Source organism: Ranitomeya variabilis, chromosome 6 (genome assembly GCF_051348905.1).
Source record: "Ranitomeya variabilis isolate aRanVar5 chromosome 6, aRanVar5.hap1, whole genome shotgun sequence".
NCBI classification, from domain to species: domain Eukaryota; kingdom Metazoa; phylum Chordata; class Amphibia; order Anura; family Dendrobatidae; genus Ranitomeya; species Ranitomeya variabilis.
In genome coordinates this window covers 352,028,682-352,055,493 of record NC_135237.1, presented here as the reverse complement: position 1 = coordinate 352,055,493, position 26,812 = coordinate 352,028,682, and the positions used below count along the sequence as shown (strand labels likewise).

Genomic DNA, 26,812 nt, shown 5'->3' with positions numbered 1-26,812 from the left:
AGATTACAATGATACCAGGTTGATGAAATCCGTCTTGTGGTTGTTATGTAATATTGTTTGTAGTTTTGAGTTACTGATATGCTCGTGTTGCGGGGCGGCCCGTGGGGGGTCCTCATGTGGTGCTCTGATTACATATGCATCTGTATGGCTTATGACAGGTCACTGGTCCGGCAGTGACCTGCCTCCTATTTTGCATACTGCATAGAATATTATGGAGTTCGAAAAAAAATTAATTTAACTTCATCAAAACAAGCGCATGAGCTTTCTGATAGATGCTACTGCGAAAGTGCCATATTGGCACCATTTTGCTACAGCCACATTTTTTTTCTCCAGCAAAATTGCGGCAGCGCAGACAGTAGCATCTATCAGCAAGCAATAGATGCTATTGTACATGTGCCACTGTTACTGCCATTTGAAAGTAAAAATTTTTTTTTTACTCAACAGTATTATTTGCGTTTTGCGATACATGATACTGCACATGTGCCGAATGTAATTTTTTTTTCTAACTGCACATTATTCTGTGCATTTTGTAAAATAGGGGGCATGTCAGTGAGGGATCAGTGACCTGTCATAAGCCCATAAAGATGAATACCTAATCAGAGCACCACATGATGACCCCCACAGGCCGCTCTGCAGCACAAGCATATCATTAACTCAGAACCGAAAATAAAGACTAAACAACAACCACAAGACGGATTTCATCAACCAAGGTATCATTTTAATCAGTATAACGGCGCCGACCTGACACTGTCAGTAGTTTACTGAGCAATATTCTGCTGACAGGTTCCCTTTAACTAAAGGGTGAGATCTGATGCTAATTTATAATTTACGAAATGTGTATTTTTCTTTCAAAACGAGATGTCCGTTTCAGATGCTTGGGTTTGATGTTCCAAAAGATTGTAGCATGGTCTTTGTGTCTCGCCCTCTTTCTTGCTTATCATATCGAAATTTCATGTTAGCAGCAAAGGCCTTTCTTTGTGCTGACGTTCTCTCTGATCAATCATCTGGCTGCCATGGTAATAGACAGTATTCATCAGGTGTGTTTTGTCTTTAGGCAGCCTTCGTTAGCAGCTGCGTTCTCCCGTGCGGTAAATCATGGATTTCATAATATCAGTAATTACTATCCTGATCTGGTTGGTAAATGTATTCCATGATCAAGATCCTAATACACAAGATTGAATATCATACACCTATAAAGCTGATTCATGGCCAACAGATACATGTTCATTTTACTATTATGGATTATTTTTAACAAATCATCCAGCACTTGGCATACCGAGAGCACTTCATCTTTATGCCAGCTGGTAATGGGAGTTTATTTTTCTGTTTAGTCCCTATTTGTTTTTTCATTTAAATGGCATTTTCTCTTACAAGCATCTCGAGACCCGAATACAAAAAGGAGCTTGCTTTGACGCAGTGGGAGAAAAATAGCAAAAATAGTGCAATAAAAGCAATGCTGTCATCTATAGTATCTCAGATGGCATTTTCCTAATGCACAGTGGAAAAATGCAAACTAGTTTGTTAGTTCATCCATAGGTGTAACCTAAAGTTACTAGCCTCCCACCTACCATGTGCCAGAGAGGTCATTGGATCCCCGTGAAGACTGCTGCTACCTCTACACCCACTATGCCCAATTGGTCTTTAATAGCAAGTAATGATGTAAGATTTCTCGTATAGCGATTGTCAAAACTACTTTTTTATTACTATTATGCATTGCCTATATAGCGCCATCATATACCCCAGCGCTTTAGAGACATTACCATCACTGTCTCCATTGGGGCTCACATCTAAATTCCCTATCAGTATGTCTACAGAGTATGGGAAGAAACCGGAGAACCCAGAGGAAACCCACGCAAACACGGGGAGAACATAAAAACTCCTTGCAGATGTTGTTCTTAGTTGGACTTGAACACTTGAACCCAGGACCCCATCGCTGTAAAACAACAGTGCTAACCACTGAGCCACTGTGCTTTATTTTTTATTTTTTTATATTTTTGTATTGGAAATGGACATATATTTGTGCTGTGCACTTTAAATATTTGGTAACTAGACCTAGTATATTATAGGAGTATGTTTGCATTAAGTAATTATACCACAAGATGCTATAGCACAATACAATTAAATAAAAAAATACTAAAATCATAAAATCATGACAACCCAAATATAAAATACATGTCTCGGCCTGTAATCCAGGTTTTCATATTGTAATCTTTCTCCATTAACTATAAAAATCAGAAAATGGGCTATTATTTTAATCAAGTTTTTTTGTAAAATATATTTTTAAACATTTTTTGCAATGTTTTTTAATATCACAATATGTATTGCAATCTCCACACTGGGCACTGGGGTTATTTTTGCCTCAAACTTCTTGTTCTTTACATAAGACTTTTCAGATGTCTCATTATCATCACAGATAAAATTACAATGACAGATAACTCTTCTATACACAGCTGATAACACAGGATCTGCCATAGACAATACACAGCTCCAATGCGTGGATGCTTCAATACAAAAGATAGGGTCTGAGTTACTTTATTATTGCTAATGTATTAGTGTATTTCCAAAAAAACAAGACGAATGAGTCTAGAAAAGTCCCTAGGGCCATTGTGAAAATTGCAAGATTTCTAATCTTAATATATACTTACCTTGTAATGTCTTCACATCCTGTTCTGTCCAGATGTGTCCGGATCCCAGAATTCCAAGCGGTGGAAGTTCACCAGCCGCCATATTGAGACACCCAAGTGATGGGTGTCTCAATATGGAAACTGTTAGTGTGGTACCAACCTCTTGCGCACACACACACTGTATACGCCGTATGTACCGCACCCACACAGACACACACTGTATACGCCTTAGGCACCACACACACACTGTATACGCCATACGCAGCCTCTTGCGCGGTACCACCAGCAGAACACCGTCACAAACACGCCGCCGCCGGGAACCGCCCTCACGATGCGATAGCATCGGGCCACCATTTAGTTTTTTTCATACGCATTGAAAAAAATAAATAACTAAATAAAAAAATAATAATTAGCATAAAAATCTGATTTTACCAGTAGGTCTCTTTCTGATTACATATTCCCTATAAAGCCAAAAGACAAAATGGGAAATTAGATAACACAAATTCTGTTATTTTTATCATTGAATTCTCAGTTGCCACTTTGCTTGGGATCCCTCTCTGTGAGCCAGATGGCCTCTATGTTCTACTACATTGCATGGCTGATGCATGGCTGATGCATGTTACTTTCCCCCAGTAAAATCAACTGATTGTCAGGGGTTTGGGAATCAAGACCAAGGGTGATCAGATGAAAGCTGCAGGAGCTGCAATCTGAAAGGGGTTGTCTATGATTAGTTTATAAGTTATCTGTCACTCAAGGTGACTGGAAGAAAACTTGGATGAAAACATTGAAAAAAGAAATCCATTTTTTAAAAGTGTTATCCAGGACTGTTTATCTTTTTTTACTATGGGCCTAAGAACTAATAGATAGGTAACTACCTGCTGTTCTGCCCAGCGCAGATCTTTGCTGGCACTTAGCGGTCACAAACTGCTTCTCTTCCGATTTTCTCCTTTGACATAGTGTGACTGCCGATGTCATACTGATTGACAGTCGTCTCCGCACTGCTTAACTTCAGGAAACTGGTTGTCAATCAGCATGATGTTGTCATGCCTCATCAACAGAGCAGCCGGAAGAGGAAGAGCTGCTCTGTTGATGTGGAGCACCTGAATCACTACCTTTCCAGCTGGCGATTTTGCTGCCTCATGTCAACAGAACAGCTCTTTCTCTTCCGGACTTCCAGAGAGCCAGTTGTCACTCAGTATGACATTGGCAGCCACGCCCTATCAACAGAGCAGCCGGAAGAGAAGCAGCTGCTCTGTCTCTGACTTCTCTGAGCCATCAGAAATCAACGGCAGGCAGAACAGGCAGATTGCTAGCAATCACTTGCCTGTTAGTTCTTAGGCCCATAGTAAAAAAACAAACAAATTAACCCCGGATAACCCCTTTAAGTAATAAGATTGAGTTGTAAAATAGGTCATTACATATGAAATCATAAGGCAAGCAGAATACGAGGCATTTGTTATAGCATATCTTTGTATTCTCCACATAGTTAAAAATAATGGCTGTTGATTACTGAATAGATATGAGAATCATGGATAGTAAGAAAACAGGAGACGCATGGGTTTCTGTTTAAAGCAATCTACCATTTTAGCATTGTGTCTATCAATCCTCCCTGTGGCCTTCGGCCAATTCAGTTGTGTGCCAGCCAGTCAACTCCATGTTTAATTATTCAGTAGTTTCACAAATCTTTTTTTATAATGACTTCAAATCCACAAATTTGGTTGATGGGACTTAAGAGCTATTGGTGGCGCCACACGCAGCAATACAATATGCAAATCAAGTTCAATAGAATGTTGATGAGAAGAGCACGCGTTCTAATTTGCTGCTCTGCTTCTCTCCATGCAAAGCCATGTATTTTCTAAAAACAATGTATATTGATTTTACTAATTGCTTCTGAATCATTTCATAGTACTAGTCATATACGGTATTTATGGAAAATGCCTTTATTGCATTGTTTTCGGAGTAAAGCAGATGTAAGATATGTCAAAAGCATCTGAATATGGTCAAAATCATGAACAATCCCTGCTTTATTTGACTGTACGGATAGATGAGATTAGCTTCTTGTAAGCTACGGATCATTATGGTTCAACATGGATGCCCATAGCAAAAGTATTCTGTAGGAGTCATGCACATGGATGTATTGAAGCCCCAAGAAGTACAGTGATGTGAAATGTCACCCTTAGAATTGTATGGGCACTAATTTGCCTACAAACAGAAAAAAACTGACCAGTACATCCCAACTAGTGTGAATAGGTGCCAGCTACCATAACAGCTCTAAGAAAATATAAAGCTGCACTCTGGATTGTGTAGAATAGCACATCTAGAAAATGGGAACTGCATTACTGCCATAGAACATTGGTTAAGTGCTGTATTATGTACATGTGGAATTTTGCAAAATTGGAAATGCATCAGGAAAATTTACAGTAAGAAGAAGGCCTACAGACAGCAACTCCTCTTCCATTTGTACAACTAAATAGAACGGCAAACCTTGATTTTTGCTCATCCCCCTCTATTTTAGATGCATTTCCTTTTTGAGCTGTAGCTCTAAACTCCATAAAAACGAGGCTCCAAGACATAAACAATTGGGGTACTCGAATACTGGAGAAGAGAGACGATGATTTATAGGGAACCTGTAAGGTCCCCTGCCCTCTAACCCAGCAGCATTCACTTATGTATGAGTAAATTCCCTGCCTAACCAGCCCTGTACATTTTTGTGTTCAAATGAGGTTTTAAAAAAGCATTTATATTGCCCCAGACTTGTCAGCCCTCTTTCCATGTTATCACACACCTGTGGGCGTGATCATATAATTTCCACAAGCTGGCGTCGTCGCTAATGCAAATCTAGCACATGCGAGCCGCTCATTCCGGCAGCGCCACTGCCTCTCTCAAACTAGGTGTATGCTGCCTTTCTTCAGAGGCGCACAGTGAATGACCGGGAGACTATCTTCTGAACTTCCGGACATGCGCAGTGCATCTCTTAGGCCGGGGTCACACTTGCGAGTGTGATGCGAGAAACGCGCACGAGTCTCTCGCATCAATACCCGGCACTGCCGCTGGCACTCGGGACCAGAGCGTGCGGCTGCATATATTTCTATGTAGCTAAACGCTCCTTTCCCGAGTGCCAGCGGCAGTGCCGGGTAGTGATGCGAGAGACTCATGCGCGTTTCTCGCACTGCACTTGCAAGTGTGACCCCGGCCTTAAGCATACACTCAGCTTCAGAGGCGCAGTGCGTATGACCTGAAGTTCAGAAGATACCTTCCGGTCATGCACAGTGCGCCTCTGAAGCCGGGAACAACCACTTGGTTTGAGAATGACAGTGACGCTGCCAGAGTGAGCGGCAAGCATGCGCTAGATTTGCATGAGCCACGATGACGCCGCTCATACAAATTATTTGATCTCACCTACAGGTGCCTCATAACATGGAAAGAGGGCTGACTAGTCTGTGGAAGCTAACGCTCCATCGACTAGTCAAAGCCCTCATTAGCATAGGAAATGGGAACAATATAAATGCTTTTTTCAAACCTCTTTTATACAGAAAAACAATATGCAAGGATGGTTAGGCAGGGAACGTACTAACAAATAAGTGAATGCTGCTGGGTAGGAGGGCACAGGGACCTGAGAGGTTCACTTACAGAAATTAGCTGTTTTGCCTGATAAATGTAGCACCTTGCCGTCATGAAGAAGGCCAGCAGCAGATTCCAGAGAGCATAATAACGTGTAGACAAGTCTGAATTCTGTTGATTGTCTTTCTTCTGAAGGACAGAAAGTGACTTGCTACACCTGTTTTACCGGCTCTAGAACCATTTGTGACCAAAGGTCTGGGCTGTTCTATGTGAAAACAAAGTGTAAAAGTTTAGTAAATGGCTAACTTTAAGATAACAAGCTACGGGTCGTCACCATTTGATAGCTTCAAGAATCTATGATACATGTATACAACTTTTTGTTTATTTTTATAGTATCAGCCCCATCAGGAACCCACTTTATCAGCTTTACAAATCATAAAGGCAAGTCGACAGCCAGAGAAATTGAAAAGCTATTATTGATATTTGTGTAAGTGTATTGGTGAGCTTAAAGTATAGCTTTAAGATTCAAAAGTCTTTCATACAACACTTAAAAATAAACACCGTGTGCACCGCTATGTATTGGTGCAGAGACTAGGTTCCCAAGCCGTATAGTAAATTATAAGAAAGTCTCGCACTCAACTTAAATCTGATAGATTTATTGGTACTAAGGTAGCACTGGAAACGTTTCAGCTCTTTTCGAGCTTTCATCAGTCACTACAACATTTGAAAAAAGGAAATTCATAGAATACAGTGTGCAAAACCAAACATATAAACCAAAGTATATACAGTTTTCCACAGGAGTTTAACAAAAGCCAAATTCGTACAGTTATCATAGGTATAATATTGCAGACAATATACGCTTATACATTCTCGCTCGATGTAATATGTGATTAATAGAGAAAACACACATACCGTGCTGTGCCTTATAGTGTGTCGAACGTGTCCTTATTTAGAATGCAGATCATGCATAATGCCTAATATAGCATAGAAAGAGGATAAAGTATTATAATTATATAGCAAAGGACTCTAGTACTATAGTCAAGAAAAGGTGAGGCTGTACTTACAGTCAATGACTGCTTTTAAGGATGGTAGAGGTGATTCAATATATGAGGCAGGATGCGTTAGAGCTGTGAAATAATAATAGCAGGGGAGGGAGAGGTATATATGAATACCCATCCTTTGTTATACCGAGTTGTTATAATAGAGTAACCTCCTTATGAGGTATTTACCTTATGCACGTTATGGCTATAGTAATCCCAGAGTTTAGACAGTACTGTTAGAGGCACTAGAGGAGAATGCACCAATACTCGTGAGTGTGCAGCGCCCCAGAGTCCTGGTCGTTGCAGTACTGTGGCTCCGCCACTATGGGGAGCTATGGTGCGTCCGATGGCACTGAAGGAGTTCATCTGATCAGGTATCACAGACACCAATACATTTCACAGCCGGGCCTCCGGGGGGAGCTAAGGGTGCTATTCATTAGGCCACTCCCCACCATAGTGGGTAAACTGGGGGTCAGGCAGGAAGTTAGATCAGAAAGCTGACTGGGTTGGAACCAGGCAACACCTTGTGGCAGAGGGTGTTGTAGGGGAAGATACAGTAGGGTCTCTGTCAGGGGTGGGATCCTGACAGAGGCTTGGCAACAAGAAAGAACGTAACGGGACCGTGCCTGCTCCGGGTAGCGGCGGTACCCAAGAAAGGATTAGAAGCGAGATAGATTGTGCTGAGTGAGAAACGGGATCATGCAAAGGAGAAATACCAGTAGGAGTCGTGCTGTAAGACCGAAGCAACATCCTACTGAGGCGCACTACCGGTGGCCGGAACGCCGAGGGAGTAGAACAACATTCAGCTTCAAGCAATACTCCAAACAGCGGCAGGACAGTCAGTCTCAGGCGGGCTGTCTAACTCAAATCACCTATGAAGTCTTGGGAGGCAATTGTGGGAGAGGGGCGTCTCTAGGGTCCCGGAAGAACTCCAGGCCTACCCGTCAAACGGGTGCCGTTCCTACCCGAACCTCAGGGAGGGACGGAGGATTAGCAGAACATCATCTAGTCGAGTTGTGAGGGAACATCAGAAACAGACACAACAGTTGTGGGGTACTTTCCGTAAGCACAGCAGGGAAGGACTACAACACATAGCGCTAGGGGGAAGGCACAGATTTCCTCCTGTGAAGAGAACTCTGGAAGTGTCATTGGACCGGCCGGACTTGCGCAGCCTGGTGAGCCGTATTCTGGATTGAGGACCCAGAGATCTTCAGTAAAGAGGTAAAGAGACTGCAACCTGGTGTCCTCATTATTTATCGCGACCTGCACCCCACAACTGCACCGTTACAACACCACTTATTGCACCGGACGTCCCCCACTGACAGACAGGGCCACGGACCGGGTCTAGCCACCGTGACAACCCCAGGACTGAGATCCCAGAGGCCCGGCTCCGGGTACCCCTTGGCCCTGCGGCGGTGTGGGGGCGCTCCAACTTGGCGTCACGAACAGGATCTACTTAAGCCTGAAGAATCAGGTCATGTGTGCCTTGGAACTGTGATTTACTGTGCTTGGACTGTACTTTATTGAAAGACTGTGTACTGTTCTTTGCTGAGAGAAGTTCCCGCCAAAAGCCGCCGCCATTGCTACGCTGGAGAAGAAGGAGGGCGTGCTATGGGAGGAGACTACCAGAGTGGCACGAGAAATGGCTACCGCCCCCTGCGCTTCTGGCTGCAAAGTGAGGACCTGCCTTCAAGGAGAGGACGACCCCCTGATTTGCAACGGCGGGAAGCAGGAGACGGAGAAGCACGGCCCTGGAGAAATGGCGGAGTCAGATGCATGCATTGCCGCCGAATGCCGGACAGCGACGATGAACAGCAGGTGCCCGAACAACGGCGAGGTGATCCCGGTTTGTCCTCACCCATCAGAAGAGGACTCGCGTCCACCGCCGGTGAGGGACCTGGACTCCTTGGAGACACCAGTGGAGGAGCCGAGCCTGCCTATCCTAGTCACGGAATCATGGAGGGCGGAGTTACGTCAAGAAATGACTCCGGAGGAGCCGCGGTCCGGGCTGCAGCCGATTCCAGTGTCCTTGTCAACGGACCGGAGCGACATCAGTGGAATCACATCAGGCGCAGCTATAATGTGAAGACCCCCTGCTGCAGTCGAAATGGTGACCCGTTACAAAGAGGGGATCAGGTGACTTACACCCGCCATCGGAGTGCACAAGGATGGTGTGCCCGGAACGTTCGACGGTGTGAGCCTGAGAGAGCGCCCCCTGTTGTCCCGATCATGACTGATCCCGATTTGCCGGACCTCGTTCCCATCACCACGGTACGTCCTGTAGCGGCTACCGAACTCGCAAGCAGAATTAGCCTTCAAATCCAGGCACCGGCTGATCTGATGGCATCTGAGAGACCAACTACCAGTACGGGTGCCACGTTGGCTGGGGGACAAAGACCGCCCCCAGACTTAGAAGAATAAACCTCGATACCATGAATCTGTAAATAGTTCTCTCTTTGTTTAACTGTTTGTTGACTGTTTGCTGCTAAAACCCGTTCAGGGTAAACTCTTAAAGGGATCCCTTTGTTGACCCGGGATCCCTATTGTTTTTTGATTGTTTTCTATTTTTCTACGTTATTTAAAAGAACTGCTGAAATCATGAACAGTGCATGATCCGAACTCTTTGTATATAGTTGCACCTTATTAAAGGCGCTCCCTACTGGTTTTACTTAAAGAAGGACTCTTTGCGAAGATACCGCACTGGAACCTTTGCTGAGTATGGACTGGTAGCTTGAGAAAATACGCTACCTCACAGAGACTTGATCCCCTCTTAAAGGGGATGTTCATTTGTTGCGCTTAAACCGTGATATTGCTTTAAGACCGGAAGCAATAATGTCTTGACCAAAGGAAATGATGATAATGTTTATATGAGAAAAGTTATATGTGTTTAATTAGTTAAATGTGAAGAAATACTGATGATGTGCTCTGAGAAGTAAAAATGTGAAAGGTAGAAGAAGGATGCAGTGGACCCGTAGGGATAGATGAGGAGTCCAGCATGCATGATAGAAAGAAAGATAATGAGAAGGCTTAATGTTCAGAAGAAAATGCTTGATAATGTTGATAGATAGTTAGGATAGAAGGTAAACCCTGAGTCCTCATAGGAGTCATGTAGAGATGGCTCAGTGCTCTTAAACTGAAAGTAATGTTATGTTCTATACTGTGTATAGTAGTTGAAAAGGCAGTAGGCCCTGGCTGAACGGGGCGGTCCTGTAACAGAAAGGAGAGGCAGTAGGTCTGGTGCCGATAGGACAGGCGGTCCTGCAGATTTAAAGAAGGAGAATGAAAAAGTTAAAATACCTTATAATGTGATTATAGGAAGGTCTTTAGTGGACTAAGAGTGTATGTCCTTAAAGGCAATGTTAAAGTATTGTTCAGCAATTTTTGCACTTAGTAGAATACCCGGTTGGGTAACAGGAGTTATTTATAGCCTGTAATTTATAATGTTTAATGTTTAAGCATGTTTTGTAACGTTCAAGTGTCCTCACCTCCCATAAAGGGAAGCTTGTTCAAGTATACTTATTGTTATTGCACTCAACCAAACTGTATGTCTTTTTGCTAAACTTGTATTGTTGTTTTCTTCCCAGTCCCGGAGTACTGTGTTTAACCAGGGGGGAGTGCAGCGCCCCAGAGTCCTGGTCGTTGCAGTACTGTGGCTCCGCCACTATGGGGAGCTATGGTGCGTCCGATGGCACTGAAGGAGTTCATCTGATCAGGTATCACAGACACCAATACATTTCACAGCCGGGCCTCCGGGGGGAGCTAAGGGTGCTATTCATTAGGCCACTCCCCACCATAGTGGGTAAACTGGGGGTCAGGCAGGAAGTTAGATCAGAAAGCTGACTGGGTTGGAACCAGGCAACACCTTGTGGCAGAGGGTGTTGTAGGGGAAGATACAGTAGGGTCTCTGTCAGGGGTGGGATCCTGACAGAGGCTTGGCAACAAGAAAGAACGTAACGGGACCGTGCCTGCTCCGGGTAGCGGCGGTACCCAAGAAAGGATTAGAAGCGAGATAGATTGTGCTGAGTGAGAAACGGGATCACGCAAAGGAGAAATACCAGTAGGAGTCGTGCTGTAAGACCGAAGCAACATCCTACTGAGGCGCACTACCGGTGGCCGGAACGCCGAGGGAGTAGAACAACATTCAGCTTCAAGCAATACTCCAAACAGCGGCAGGACAGTCAGTCTCAGGCGGGCTGTCTAACTCAAATCACCTATGAAGTCTTGGGAGGCAATTGTGGGAGAGGGGCGTCTCTAGGGTCCCGGAAGAACTCCAGGCCTACCCGTCAAACGGGTGCCGTTCCTACCCGAACCTCAGGGAGGGACGGAGGATTAGCAGAACATCATCTAGTCGAGTTGTGAGGGAACATCAGAAACAGACACAACAGTTGTGGGGTACTTTCCGTAAGCACAGCAGGGAAGGACTACAACACATAGCGCTAGGGGGAAGGCACAGATTTCCTCCTGTGAAGAGAACTCTGGAAGTGTCGTTGGACCGGCCGGACTTGCGCAGCCTGGTGAGCCGTATTCTGGATTGAGGACCCAGAGATCTTCAGTAAAGAGGTAAAGAGACTGCAACCTGGTGTCCTCATTATTTATCGCGACCTGCACCCCACAACTGCACCGTTACAACACCACTTATTGCACCGGACGTCCCCCACTGACAGACAGGGCCACGGACCGGGTCTAGCCACCGTGACAACCCCAGGACTGAGATCCCAGAGGCCCGGCTCCGGGTACCCCTCGGCCCTGCGGCGGTGTGGGGGCGCTCCAACTGCATACAGTGCTATTTGCATATAATGTGCCAGAACCTAGAAGGTCATACCTGGGGGGTAAGCCGCCTGGATATATATATTAGCAGGGGCTAAAGAGAGTGCAAAAATAGAGGAGATGGTCAGTGTGTTATCAGTCACTAACACATAGTATGCCCGGGTGTAACATGTCATACCTGGTAGGGGAGCCGCCCGGGCGTGCGTATTCCTCTCAGACGCGGTATCCACCGCTAGTCTGAAGTGTATGAGGGGACCACGCTCTTTATCATGCAGCCCCTAGGCTGCGAGGGAGAGCCGAAACCGGAAGTGACATCAGACGCTGTGGTAAGGGCGGAAGTACATGGCCGTATGTGGTAAACTAAGGGCATATGTACTGCTACAGTGGCGCTATTTCGGCTCTGTCTAGAAACAAAGCGCTGTGTCTGCGGGCAGTAATGAAATGTAATGTTGGCTGCAGGGACATCTCCTTTACTCATATATGTTAACGGTGTAGCTCCCGTATGTCGGAGGTGGGAGGGAGATAGAAAAGGGGAGGGGTGTTGGAAAGAAAAATGGTTATCATGCCTGTGAGTATGGTAATAGTGGTATCCTAAGGGATCCATGGGCCATACATAGAGAGCTGGAGGTGACCTGTATTATAATACCTGTATTTTACTCCACACGGTGTGTGCGTACTGTGCAGTACCTGGTGGTATACATTAGTGAACTATAGAAAAGAAGAATTATTCGTGATACGAGTGCCATCCATATAAGGTCACTTATCCGTGGTGAGTGGTGGCACAGAGAGTGGTGCTTGATCAGGTGGTATTTCATGGTGTGCCAACCTATAGACGATTCTAAAAAACAAAGATCACAATCAGTATACAAATACATGTCATTCAGGATGTTACACATCATCAGTACATAGAGATAACCGGAGTAATCAACAGTGTCATCATACAAATGCGGACAGCTCATATTCTCTATTTAGTCCTTTGGGTGACAACGTATCCAACACATGGATCCAGTAAGCCTCGCGTCTCTTAAGCATGAGTGTTCTATTACCCCCCTGCGTTGTTTGGGGACTTGCTCTAGGACCTGAAACCTCAATTGTGCGATATTGTGTTTCAATGTGTGGAAATGGTGAAGTAATGGTAATAGGAGATTATTGCAACGAATGGTAGATTTATGTTTAGACACCCGGTCCTTAATCGGTTGTGACGTCTCCCCCACATATAGTAGGCCGCAAGGGCACTTTATCACATATACGACATAAGTGGAATCGCACGTAAAGTATCCACGAATTTTAAACTCCTTTCCAGAGTATGGGTGTCTGACTACGTTGCCTCTTTGAACATTATTGCATTGAACACAATGCAAGCAGGGGAAAGTACCATCCCTAGGTGTACCCAGGAAACTTTGCCTTGTGATAGAGTTAGTGCCAATATCGGCTTTGACCAAGTTATCCCGCAGACTAGGGGCTCTTTTAAAACATGGGAGGAAAGGTTTTTGAAACTCCTGAACATTAGGGTAAGCATTAGAGAGGATGGACCAATTGCTACGTATGGCCCTATGTAGTTTGTACATGAAGGGATGAAATGCGTGTACAAATGGGATGCGTGAGGTAGTATCTGCCCTGGGTCTGTTGGTGGTGGTTCTGGATTCCTCAAGGAGGGATGAGGGATAGCCTCTAGCTTTCAATTTCTGAGTCATCTCTTCTGTGCGTTTTTCCCGGATGTCAGTATTGGACACAATGCGTTGTACCCTTTGATATTGGGCCTTGGGTATAGATCTTTTGGTTGATGGGGGATGGAGACTCTGAAAGTGTAGAAGACTATTGCGGTCTGTACTTTTGGAGTAGAGATCCGTACTCAGTCGACCGCTCTGGTCTTTTACAACAAGGGTGTCTAGGAAATTCATGCTCCATAAATCATAATTTATGGTGAAGGTAATGCCAGGCCAAGAGGTATTTAGGAATGATAGGAATGCGTGGAGGGTTTCCACCGAACCCCACCACACACAGAAAACATCATCTATGTACCTTTTCCACACGATTACATTGTCCCTGAACAGGGAATTAAGGTAAATAGTGTTCTCCTCAAATTGGACCATGTACGCATTTGCGTATGGGGGTGCGGCGTGCGACCCCATCGCGGTCCCCCGTTTCTGCAGGTAAAATGTGTCTTGGAATAAAAAGAAGTTAGACGTGAGTATAATCCTGAGGAGGTTGATACACAATGATATTTGGTCTGTATCCCTATCATATGTGGGGGAGACGTCACAACCGATTAAGGACCGGGTGTCTAAACATAAATCTACCATTCGTTGCAATAATCTCCTATTACCATTACTTCACCATTTCCACACATTGAAACACAATATCACACAATTGAGGTTTCAGGTCCTAGAGCAAGTCCCCAAACAACGTAGGGGGGGTAATAGAACACTCATGCTTAAGAGACGCGAGGCTTACTGGATCCATGTGTTGGATACGTTGTCACCCAAAGGACTAAATAGAGAATATGAGCTGTCCGCATTTGTATGATGACACTGTTGATTACTCCGGTTATCTCTATGTACTGATGATGTGTAACATCCTGAATGACATGTATTTGTATACTGATTGTGATCTTTGTTTTTTAGAATCGTCTATATTAAAGGCTGGCACACCATGAAATACCACCTGATCAAGCACCACTCTCTGTGCTACCACTCACCACGGATAAGTGACCTTACATGGACGGCACTCGTATCACGAATAATTCTTCTTTTCTATAGTTCACTAATGTATACCACCAGGTACTGCACAGTACGCACACACCGTGTGGAGTAAAATACAGGTATTATGATACAGGTCACCTCCAGCTCTCTATGTATGGCCCATGGATCCCTTAGGATACCACTATTACCATACTCACAGGCATGATAACCATTTTTCTTTCCAACACCCCTCCCCTTTTCTATCTCCCTCCCACCTCCGACATACGGGAGCTACACCGTTAACATATATGAGTAAAGGAGATGTCCCTGCAGCCAACATTACATTTCATTACTGCCCGCAGACACAGCGCTTTGTTTCTAGACAGAGCCGAAATAGCGCCACTGTAGCAGTACATATGCCCTTAGTTTACCTCATACGGCCATGTACTTCCCCCCTTACCACAGCGTCTGATGTCACTTCCGGTTTCGGCTCTCCCTCGCAGCCTAGGGGCTGCATGATAAAGAGCGTGGTCCCCTCATACACTTCAGACTAGCGGTGGATACCGCGTCTGAGAGGAATACGCACGCCCGGGCGGCTCCCCTACCAGGTATGACATGTTACACCCGGGCATACTATGTGTTAGTGACTGATAACACACTGACCATCTCCTCTATTTTTGCACTCTCTTTAGCCCCTGCTAATATATATATCCAGGCGGCTTACCCCCCAGGTATGACCTTCTAGGTTCTGGCACAATACATGCAAATAGCACTGTATGCACACTCACGAGTATTGGTGCATTCTCCTCCAGTGCCTCTAACAGTACTGTCTAAACTCTGGGATTACTATAGCCATAACGTGCATAAGGTAAATACCTCATAAGGAGGTTACTCTATTATAACAACTCGGTATAACAAAGGATGGGTATTCATATATACCTCTCCCTCCCCTGCTATTATTATTTCACAGCTCTAACGCATCCTGCCTCATATATTGAATCACCTCTACCATCCTTAAAAGCAGTCATTGACTGTAACTACAGCCTCACCTTTTCTTGACTATAGTACTAGAGTCCTTTGCTATATAATTATAATACTTTATCCTCTTTCTATGCTATATTAGGCATTATGCATGATCTGCATTCTAAATAAGGACACGTCTGACACACTATAAGGCACAGCACGGTATGTGTGTTTTCTCTATTAATCACATATTACATCGAGCGAGAATGTATAAGCGTATATTGTCTGCAATATTATACCTATGATAACTGTACGAATTTGGCTTTTGTTAAACTCCTGTGGAAAACTGTATATACTTTGGTTTATATGTTTGGTTTTGTACACTGTATTCTATGAATTTCCTTTTTTCAAATGTTGTAGTGACTGATGAAAGCTCGAAAAGAGCTGAAACGTTTCCAGTTCTACCTTAGTACCAATAAATCTATCAGATTTAAGTTGAGTGCGAGACTTTCTTATAATTTTCATACAACACCGACACAGGTGCATTAATATATGACCCCCACTTTGCTTTACAAACTCAAAATTACTAACTTATCCAGTGATCAACTGAGTCACACCAGCGTATATTGTCTCATTCAAGAGAATTGGGCAGCTTATGCTAATTACACTCTGATCAGGGTTTGATGTTAGTGTGTTCCGTTTCTCTCAGATGAGGAGAAAAAGATTTCTCCATTCTATTCTGCCAGTCGATGGAAATCGGACTGCACTCAGATGTCATCTGAGTGCAGTCCAATGTTTTCCACAGACTCTTTGACTTGCATGGATGACTGCAATCCAAATATCGGATCACACTCGGACATAGCATATCATTCGTCCAAGTGTGATCCGATGTTTTGTCAGATCGCACTTGGACCGAAATTACGGCCATGTGCACGAGCCCATACTGGGAGCATACAGATCTCCATAAAGGATTAAAACAGTGGTTCAAATTAGAGATTCTCCTATTTGACTGCTAGCCAAAGTTTTGGAGCTTGAAAACAATATCTAGCATCCAGACTTAAAAAAAAAAATAATAATAATTAGGAGACATGCTGAGATCTCTGTCAGTCCAGCATTCATCATTGCCAGCTCCAGAATTTAGGAAATGTGTCATTAATTACCTATTGTTTTAATTTTAAATGTATCTTGTTTACAAATATTTGATAATACTTTTCTACACTCTCCATTCCAATATCTATATTAAAAATAAAAAAATCTTGTAACTTTTACGTAGGCCACAATGACTGATACTAGATTTCTTCCTGTTATACAGTAAAAAAAAATCAGCAGTCTCGTTATCATCACAGACATGATTACAATGAAAAGTAACATTTCTATACACACAGTAGGTAACACAGCCAGGAGCCACCATTCACAATATGGTCAGAGCTCGCTACTTCCCTTTAATTTCACGATGACTTTTGCCCCGGTGAGAGCATCCTCATTATATAACTCAACACAATCCACTAGGGTCTGAGTCAGAAATCAATGCTAATTCTCAACAGGAAGCAGGAGTCTATTGGGCCTAGTAGCCAGGGTGAAGATTGCAAGATTTGTTACTATAGATAAAGTATAGTGATATAAAAATAATTCCAAAATTATTAAAACTTAAAAATTCATTTTCGGATTATACATTCCCTTAAAAGGTGGTAAAGATCCCGGGTATACCATTTAGATCCCACCTAAACCCCCTATTACAACACATTCACATATATTAGAGGTAGCCATTGATTTGTGTGATCCTCCTTAATGAAGGACTCCCCATAACATTATTATATTTACCAATTCATGTCAACTAAGTTTTCTGCTCTAGATTGACTATAGCTTCTTGACTGAAAATGTAACACCTAAATCTGAATGATCAGTTTAGATAGGGAGGATGGCCAGTAAAGCCCTCTAGGTCCACATGGTGGTGGAGGTTCTGGCCTACGTGCCCTCCCTATAATCCCGCTTTAGCCTTGGATTCCAAATATCTCAGTAAAAGTCGGCAGCTCACAAGATTCATAACCTAACCTCCAACCTTCCACTAGTTTAACCCTTTGTTGAAGTCTAACTATGTAATATATATCCTAGGTGAGGAGACTAATGAATTTTCAGGTTAGGCTCTGTGCGTAAAGAAGGTAACTAAGTGAAAAAAAAAAAATGCAAAGACAGGTAATGACTTGTCATTTCTCAATAATGCTCCTCGCTCAGCTCTATTCACTGTAGGGCACAGGAATGTTTTATAAGATTCCATGACCTGATTTGTAAACCCATCTGCTCACGGCAATAAAATACGCACTATGTTCCAAGTATCATTAGAATCTTAGAGTGCAGGATTTACGGTTGTGCAACAGTGTCAAGCACTCCGAAAACCTGGAAAATGTATTAAATGCAGGGTTTAGGATAAAGGAAAGTTTCCACCTATGATATGGTGAATATGAGCTTTCTGGGCAGCGTGCTGCCATGCCATCACCTAATGTTATACCCCCTGGATTAGAGGTGTGTTGTTTTAGAATTGGTGCCCTCTGAAACGCTGTTTTACTAGTAACCTTAGAACGGGCCGACTGAGCTGGATGTACAGGATACACTTGAGTATGCTCAGTTACATGTAATTTAATCAGTTCAAAGATGAGATTTAGCTCCTGACAAACTACTCATTGTGCCCTAGATAATACCTGTAACTTGGCAGCGCGGAGTAGTCTGCAGACTATGTCCCAGTAGCAGCGTGGCCATGTCATACACTTCGTATATAAGAGCACATAGTGACACAATTCAAGCTATTGACAGATATTTCTTGGAAAAGAGAAACAATTGTTATATGTTTGGACATAAAAATAAATATATTTTTATAACAGTCATGTTATACCTAACAACAATACAGCTAAAAAGCCATAATGGGGCACCCATAGGAGGCTATGGGGCTCTAGTAGATCTCCATTTTTTCTTTTCGCAAAGTCTTTTCTTCTACATTCCAGTAGATCTCAACATAATGAAAAAAATGTGAAATGCTTCACTGAAAACAGTATTAGGTTTCCCTGCCACTTTATGTTTTGACAGTGGGGCAACAAAATCCAGATTTCCATGCTATATTTGTAGCATTTTAACACATAGTGTGGTGAAAATAAGTATTTGATACACTGCCGATTTTGCAGGTTTTCCCACCTACAAAGAACGGAAAGGTCGGTAATTTTATCATAGGTACACATCAACATGATTTTCCCCACTGCATGCTTTGTTACTGTGTTTTCTATCTTGTAAAAAACATAACAGGACATTAGGAGCATTCTGTATTTGTAAAAACTAAATACCTGGGAAAAAAGATCTCTAAAAATGGTAATTTTTTTTTTTTTTTTTTATGATGCATTTAATATTTTTATTGGATCAAAATGCTTCTAACACATGTAATATATTTGAAAAAAGCACAGTGTGTGAAACTACCCTTTGAGAGGACTTTTGATCTGGAAACACTTAAAGGGCTAATGCACGATTTTCTCGTACTAATGCAATCTGTGGTTTTCATGGATAGTGCTCGTACCTATGATATTCAATGGGGTTGTTCACATGTCTGATTATTTCTCAGACCGAGTGGTCCACGGAAAAAATTGGGGACATATCCAATTTTGACCTGAATACGAGTCTATGGGTCTGTGAAAAAAATTGAAGTCCACTCAGGTGAAAACCGAGTACGCTCCAATTTTCACTGACTGACAGAATGGATAAGGTGAAGAAACTTTTTATTTTCTCGCCATGTCCAAGAAAAACTGATGACGATCTGCTCAACCTCTGATCGGAATAATCGGTCTGTTTTTCTTGGATGCAGAGAAAACAGTTGTGTGACCCTGACCTTAGGCCATGTTCACACGTTCAGTATTAGTCAGTGTTTTACCTCAGTATTTGTAGGCCAAAACCAGGAGTGGGTGATAACTGCAGAAGTGGTGACGTGTTTCTATTATATTTCTCCTCTGATTGTTCCTCTCCTGATTTTGGCTTACAAATACTGATGTAAAAAACTCACCAAACACTGACCGTGTGACCGTAGCCTAATTGTTCCACTCCTGGTTTTGGCTTAATGATGTAAAATGCTAAACGCCTGTCTGAACATGGCCTAAAACAGTGCTTTACCGGTGCACCATACATAAGTATATGGGGTGACTAAGCCTCCGACCGGGCTCTAAAACACCACTTTACGATGCGCATGATGGTTGAGAGGAAGTGTAATGTATTGTTCCCAAAAGTGGAACTTCATACATTTCGTAATTTTTTTTACAATCTTGTTTTAGTGGAAAAACACCATTCATGTTTCCTCCCTGACAGAAGCGATCTTGTGGGTTGATTCGGTATTCATCCTTCTATCCATTTTTTAATCCATATGGGGAAAATGACGTTTTATTTCCACACCCGAAAAGCTGTGAACTTGTCAGAGCTCCCATGCTCCTCCTTAACATACACAGCCAGCCAGAATGCTGAGTAAGTGGTACAGCCTGTACCAATGTGCCGGGGAAGACGTGGCTGCCAAGTTTAGCTGACTGGAGCTAGGGAGATAAGCGCTTTTAATGTTTTGGGCTTGGACTGTCAAAGAAGCCAAGGTCTTGTCACTCCTCTGATCCATGACGAACAGAAGAAGCTCAAAGAAAAGCCTGTTGACAGCATTCAGGGGAGCGCTAAAGACCTGTTAGGAAAAGAAAAGGTTACATCATTTTTTCTACAAGGATATGTTAGTTAAGTATGTTTATAGCACTTGTGTTTGTAATGAAGCAGCCACACATGAGTCCCTGTGTGAATGGGCAGCTTTAGTACCGGTTAACCCTTTGCACGAGCCCCACATTTCCTAGGGTTTTCAAAATTGTCTGCAACTTTTGGATCTTAATTTTGTTAAAAAGTGTTATACGCATGCAAGCGAATTACAAGTATATGTTCATGTTTAAACTTCACTTTATATATAGATGTAAGCTGCATAAAAAGCAGAATTCTCACTTCTGTTTTTTAGTCCTCATTTTTGCATCAGTCTTTGTAAGCATTAATGTAAGGGTGGTTCCAAATCATAAAAGAGGTGCAAATGTTTTCAATTATATAATTTATTATTATTATTATTATTATTATTATTAATGTTCCAATTCTGGTTTTGAGTTGCCAATATTGATGCAAAAGAGTACTCCTTCTCTCTCTCTCTGGCCTGCCCATGTGAAGCTGGGTTTACATATGTTTGTTAAATCATGCTTGTTTTATATTTTTTAGCCTAATTTAATTCAATTGGATCACAAATGAAGGAAAAACAGATAAAGAAATGCCTCAATGATTCTGAGGTTGGGTTCACACAAGTATATGAAAAATCGATCACAGTTTCATTCAGAAAAGTGGGACGATTTTTTTCTCACTTGTTATTCTTTTATCCATGTACGATGCCTATACAATCTGTTTTTTAACAGTATTAATCCTTTAGAATACCATTTACAGTTTCCCATGTTACACAATTGCAACGTATGCGTAAGAATCCGATAATTATTTTATTATTATTATATTATTATTAGACATTTTTTATAGCGCCATTTATTCCATGGCGCTTTACATGTGAAAAGGGGGCAAATATAGACAAATACAATAAACATGAGCAAAAAACAAGGCATAGATACAGAAGGAGGAAGGACCCTGGCCCACGAGGGCTCACAGTCTGCAGGGGATGAGTGAGGATACACTAGGAGAGGGTAGAGCTGGTTGTGCGGCGGTTCAGTAGGTTAAGGATCACTGCAGGCTGTAGGCTTGTCAGAAGAGGTGAGTCTTCAGGTTCTTTTTGAAGGTTTCTATGGTAGGTGAGAGTCTTATGTGTTGGGGTAGAGAGTTCAGGAGTATGGGGGAAGCACGGGAGAAGTCTTGAATGCGGTTGTGGGAAGAAGAGATGAGAGGGGAGTAGAGGAGATCTTGAGAGGATCGAAGGTTGCGGGTAGGTAAGTATCGGGAGGCCATGTCACAGATGTATGTACAAGACAGGTTGTGGATGGCTTTGTATGTCATAGTAAGGGTTTTCAACTGGAGTCTCTGGATGATTGGAAGCCAGTGAAGGGTTTGGCATAGTGGAGAGGCTGGAGAATAGTGGGGAGACAGGTGAATTAGTCGGGCAGCAGAGTGTAGGATGGATTGGAGTGGTGCCAGAGTGCTAGAGGGGAGGCCAGAGAATAGGAGGTTGCAGTAGTCAAGGCAGGAGGTGATGAGGGCATGCACTAGTGTTTTTGTGGTCAAGGAATGTGCAGATCGGGGAAATATTTTTGAGTTTGAGACGGCAGGAGGAGGCAAGGGCTTGGATATGTGGCTTGAAAGAGATGGCAGAGTCGAGGATCACCCTGAGGCACCGAGCATGCGGGACTGGGGAAAGTGAGCAGCCATTGATATTAATGGATAGGTCTGGTGGAGGGGTAGAGTGAGATGGGGGAAAGATGATGAATTCTGTTTTGTCCATATTCAGTTTTAGAAAGCGAGCAGAAAAGAAGGCCGAGATAGCAGACAGACAGTGTGGGATTTTGGTGAGTAAGGAGGTGAGGTCAGGTCCAGATAAGTAGATCTGCATGTCATCGGCGTAGAGATGATACTGCAGACCGTGGGATTCTATGAGCTGTCCCAGGCCGAAAGTGTAGATGGAGAAGATTAGTGGTCCATAATAATAATAATAATAATAATTATAATAATAATAATAATCTTAATTTTTATATAGTGCTAACAGATTCCGCAGCGCTTTACATACATAATCATGCTACAGCTGTAGCCGATGGTATACTATATCCCCGTATGGCATCCAGTTTTTTTTTTGCTCACCTACAGAATTAAATCTTCCAATTTGTGGAAGAAACTGTGATTGGGTAAGTGAAAAAATTGCTCATCTGCATTGCCCCATTGAATAATATTGGTCCAAGTTCTGCCCATCTTTCACGGATAGCATTCGAAACAATAATACGCTCGTGTGTATGAGCACTAAGGCTTTTTCACCACTTTACTTCCAGGCACAGGTTGCAGGAAATGTGAAATGTTGTGATACAGACATCGGGGATTGGTGCTTGAATCTTTCCGGCACAATAATTGATACACAGGACCAGTGGGAATGATTCTATTGTAAATAATGGGATCAGCTCCTCAATCAGTTCCCACCTTGCATTTTGGTGTGGAAATGGCACAATGCCATGAGTGTGCCTATCGTGTATTAATGCTAAGTTATACAGTAATGGCTGAAAGTGTTGACTCCCATCAAATTGTTAAAGAAAATAAATTATTTCTCTTAGAAAATTATTGCAATTTCACATGTTTTGTAATACGTTTGTTTATTTCCTTTGTGTGTATTGGATCAACACAAAAACATAGAAAAAAAGACAAATTGGACATAATTTCACACAAAACCTTAAAAATTGTCTGGACAAAATTCTTGGCACCTTTCCTAAATTGTGGATAGACAACTTTGTTTCAAGCATATGATGCTTGTTCAAACTCAGCTGCGGCAATTAACAGGTGTGAGCAATATGAAAATCACACCTGAAACCAGATGAAAAGATGAAAAGTTAACTAAATACACACAAAGGCCATGACTGTATCTAGTGTTATGGCCCAGTGCTGCAGTCACAATTTTGCTGTTTGCTATTAAAAACAGTTGACAAGCTTGTCAATAGTGATGAACGCAAGTGCTTATTGCTTAAGTTTGCCTAGGGTGCTTGGGTATGCGCCGAGTATCGCGGGTGCTCCAGTGACATGTTTGAGTCCCCACGCTTGCATGTTTCACGGCTGTTAGACAGCCACAAAACATGTGGAGATTGACTGACAAACACTGTGCTCCTTTTACTAGCACCAGTGAAACAGGTCCTATCAGCCCAGTAGGACTGCCACCAGTTCCTCGTTAGATAAAAGCCCAGTCCCTTAACGGGATTATATCAGAACAGAAACCAGCCTCTGTAGCATGGAAAGTTAAAACCAGCTTGATCTTAGACCACGTGTGCTGGGACGCATGTGGACATTGGCTGCAAGCTAATTGTTTCTTCCAGCATGTTACACGACAGGGACCCCTTCTTACAAGGGAGCAGCAAGCATGACAAAAAGAGAGACAGCACATGGCCTTGCACAAGCATTTATCCCCTTGGTTGGTCACACCCTTTTTGCCACCAGCACCCCCTCTCCTGGGTGTTTCAAGCTAAAATGTCCAAAACCTATGAAGGATCATAACTTCTAAAGGGAAGGTAATAGGGTGGTGGTTCTGGCACCATCGGATCTGGCCGAGTCCCTGTTATTCTTGGAGACCAAATACAGCTTTGTTACCTGGCTTCTACTAGCCGTTCTGCTTATCTCCTCACCCTAGAACTGATCAACACCCTGGAAGACGTTCGAAAATGTAACCGGTGTGTAGCTAGGACATACAATTACTCCATATTCTCTTTAAATTTCCTTATGAAATTCCCCTCTGACTGGGCATAGCAGTCACACAGTGTGGGTTCCGCAGGAGGTCATCTTGTATGAGCTTGGTTACTAGCTAGTGCGGCTGCTGAGCCAGGTGTCCTGTTACAGCTACAAATGCTGAAGGAGGAGTATAAGCCGCCATTAAATCCCCCCATTCTTCACATGGGAGATTTACCTTAAATTAAATATGGCACATGCATCTTAAACTATTAATAGCTTGTGACGTCTGCTTTTCTAAAAATGTCCTAAAGCTATTGAGAAGTAACTACTACTGCGTGTTAGAAAACAGACTTGTGAACATGTGTGTTTAAATCCCTAATGTTGAAAAATATTGAATTTACATATGAAGCATTTTGTTCGATTACTCCACTGAGAAGTTTGCACTGTATGCGTTGTCATTCTTGTTTTACCCGCACACTGCATATATCTTTTATTAGAACATTACTGATTCATAGAAGATACACAACGGGCACTAGGAGAGGATTCTACCTCTGGCCCAGCTACTGACAGAATAAAAGGCCCTTTTTGCCCAGCAGAAGACATTCTCATTATTGTGTAGTATATCTAAATAGTATTCTGTAAACTTATGAATCATTTTATATTTCTTTTTACTAGCGTATTACAACATGCGACATGGCATGTGATGAGTTTTGACACATTCACCAAGTAGTTCCCAGTTGACAAGTAGATTTCAAGGACAACTTCATTATACTAAAGCTGTACATTGTCTCAATCAGAGGAAAGAAATCCTCAATAGCATTAGTCACCTCAACAAAGCCCCATCTCACAGAACTCAAGTGGATTACTCAAAGTAATCTCACGTATAAAAACAAGGATTAATCTGTGGAGCACTTAACTCTTTTACAGCCTACACCTCCAATTTAATGATTAATTCACTTTCACCTATTAATTTGATAGCATTAGTATAAAACAGGAGCCATCACTCTTAAAGATGATTTGTATTTTTCCCCAAAGTATCTTCTGAAGAATCCATTGCTGAATAATACAGATAGTTGTGGATTCAATAAGTGTTTTTTGCAATATACTGTACTTTTATATCAAGCTCTAGTTATACTGCATGATGTGCAGAGCTAAATGAGTACAGATCGGCCACATGCGTGCCGGTTGTTGGCCATTTAAAAACTAGTGGTGAGCAAATATACTCAGATAAGATGTTATCCGAGCATGCTCGTGTGCTAACCGAGTGTCTTTGATGTGCTCAAAAAATGTGTTCGAGTTCCCGTGGCTGCATGTCTCGTGGCTGTTTGACAGCTGCAACACATGAAGGGATAGCCTGTTTCTTACGCAATCCCTGCATGTGTTGTGGCTGTCAAACAGTCGCAAGACATGCAGCCGCTGGGACTCAAACATATTATTCGAGCACGCCAAAGTCACTCAGCTAGCACTGGAGCATGCTCGGATAACATCTTATCTGACTATGCTATTAATAACCTGCTCACAGAGGCCGACTGCAGTTCAGATGTGCTGTTCTTCTCTGCAGCAGAAGTCCTGTTTACATCGGATTTTACGCTGCAGAGAATGATGATCTTTTGTGCAAACCAAAAAATTATTTAACCATTTGATGAGTGATCGACAACCTCTTTGGACTGCGAGATTAGTGTGAAACTCTTGTAGTTGTGCAGTGTAAATGCACCTTTAGCCTTTAGGGGTTGCTGAATTATTTGAAAAAAAAAGGCATCTAGGCATAATAGGGGAGGGTACAGCAGATTACAGTACTTTTCTGAAGTCATCACAAGACTTACATTAGCAGACAGAAATATCAAAATGGACAACTGTTTGGGAACTGTGGATACATTGTTACATAACTCTTCACAATTAGATCCTAAAACTAGGGATGAGAGACTGTGCTCGGCACTCAGTTATCACAGTACTCGGATGTGTAACTCTGTATGTAACCCCTTTCTCATGTACAGCACCATTGAATTAATGGTGCTATATAAATTAATAATAATAATGTGTTCGTTACTCAGTGAGCAATGGGCGGTGTAAAACCCAAATCACCAGCCCACATCACCAGCCCACATCTTTGGCACAGCCTTCTTGATTATAGCATTACTGTGATTGGCTGGCCATCTCACATCATCAAGGATTATAAAAGGACAGGTGCCTCCCTGCTTGGCACACTGACGCCATTGCACAGCTCTGTGACACTTCGTATTGGAGGGAGAGAGTGCTTGTCTAGGCCTGTATGCACAGTATAATGAATCAGAGGCCTGTAGTGTTGATACTGGTGCTGAAGCTGAGTCATCACTTAGAGAGTGAGAGAGAGTCATGGGAGCAGGAAGAGTGAAAGAATCCAGTCTGTAGACAGGGATAAGACCTGTGCAGTCCATTGGCAAATATACAGCTGCAGGTTTTTTTTATGGGGGCTGAAAAACTGGAATATACCATATTTGAATCCATCAAGTGTTACGTGCTTTGAAACCCTTTGTTTTGTTATATAAGACATGCAAAAATTGTTGAAACATTTTCCTGGGCTACATTTCTCAGCCATACACTATTATTCCGTAGTGTGGAGTACATTTCTGTGCTCTCTAAAACTTTTAAAAAGCTTTTAAAATTGTTGTGGGCTTCCATTTCTCAGACATACAGTATTACGTGGTCTGTGAATGTATTTTTGATCTCGTAAAGTTAAGAAAAGCTTTTAAAAAACTTGTAGGCTTTCATTTCTCAGACTTACAGTGTTATGTGGGCTGTGAATATTTATGTG

General features: G+C 42.7%; 1 protein-coding gene across 4 annotated transcripts in view; it reads left to right on the top strand.

The window, feature by feature from the left end:
- Positions 1-26,812, top strand: part of ATXN1 (ataxin 1) — a 393,158-nt gene that overhangs the window by 16,151 nt on the left and 350,195 nt on the right. Inside the window, exon 2 of one of the 4 annotated variants that reach the window (XM_077269931.1) lies at positions 539-710. The exons of the other annotated variants lie outside the window; for them this stretch is intronic. The gene's annotated coding sequence lies outside the window, so the exon portion shown is untranslated. The remainder of the gene's footprint in view (positions 1-538; positions 711-26,812) is intronic. 4 annotated transcript variants of the gene reach the window in all.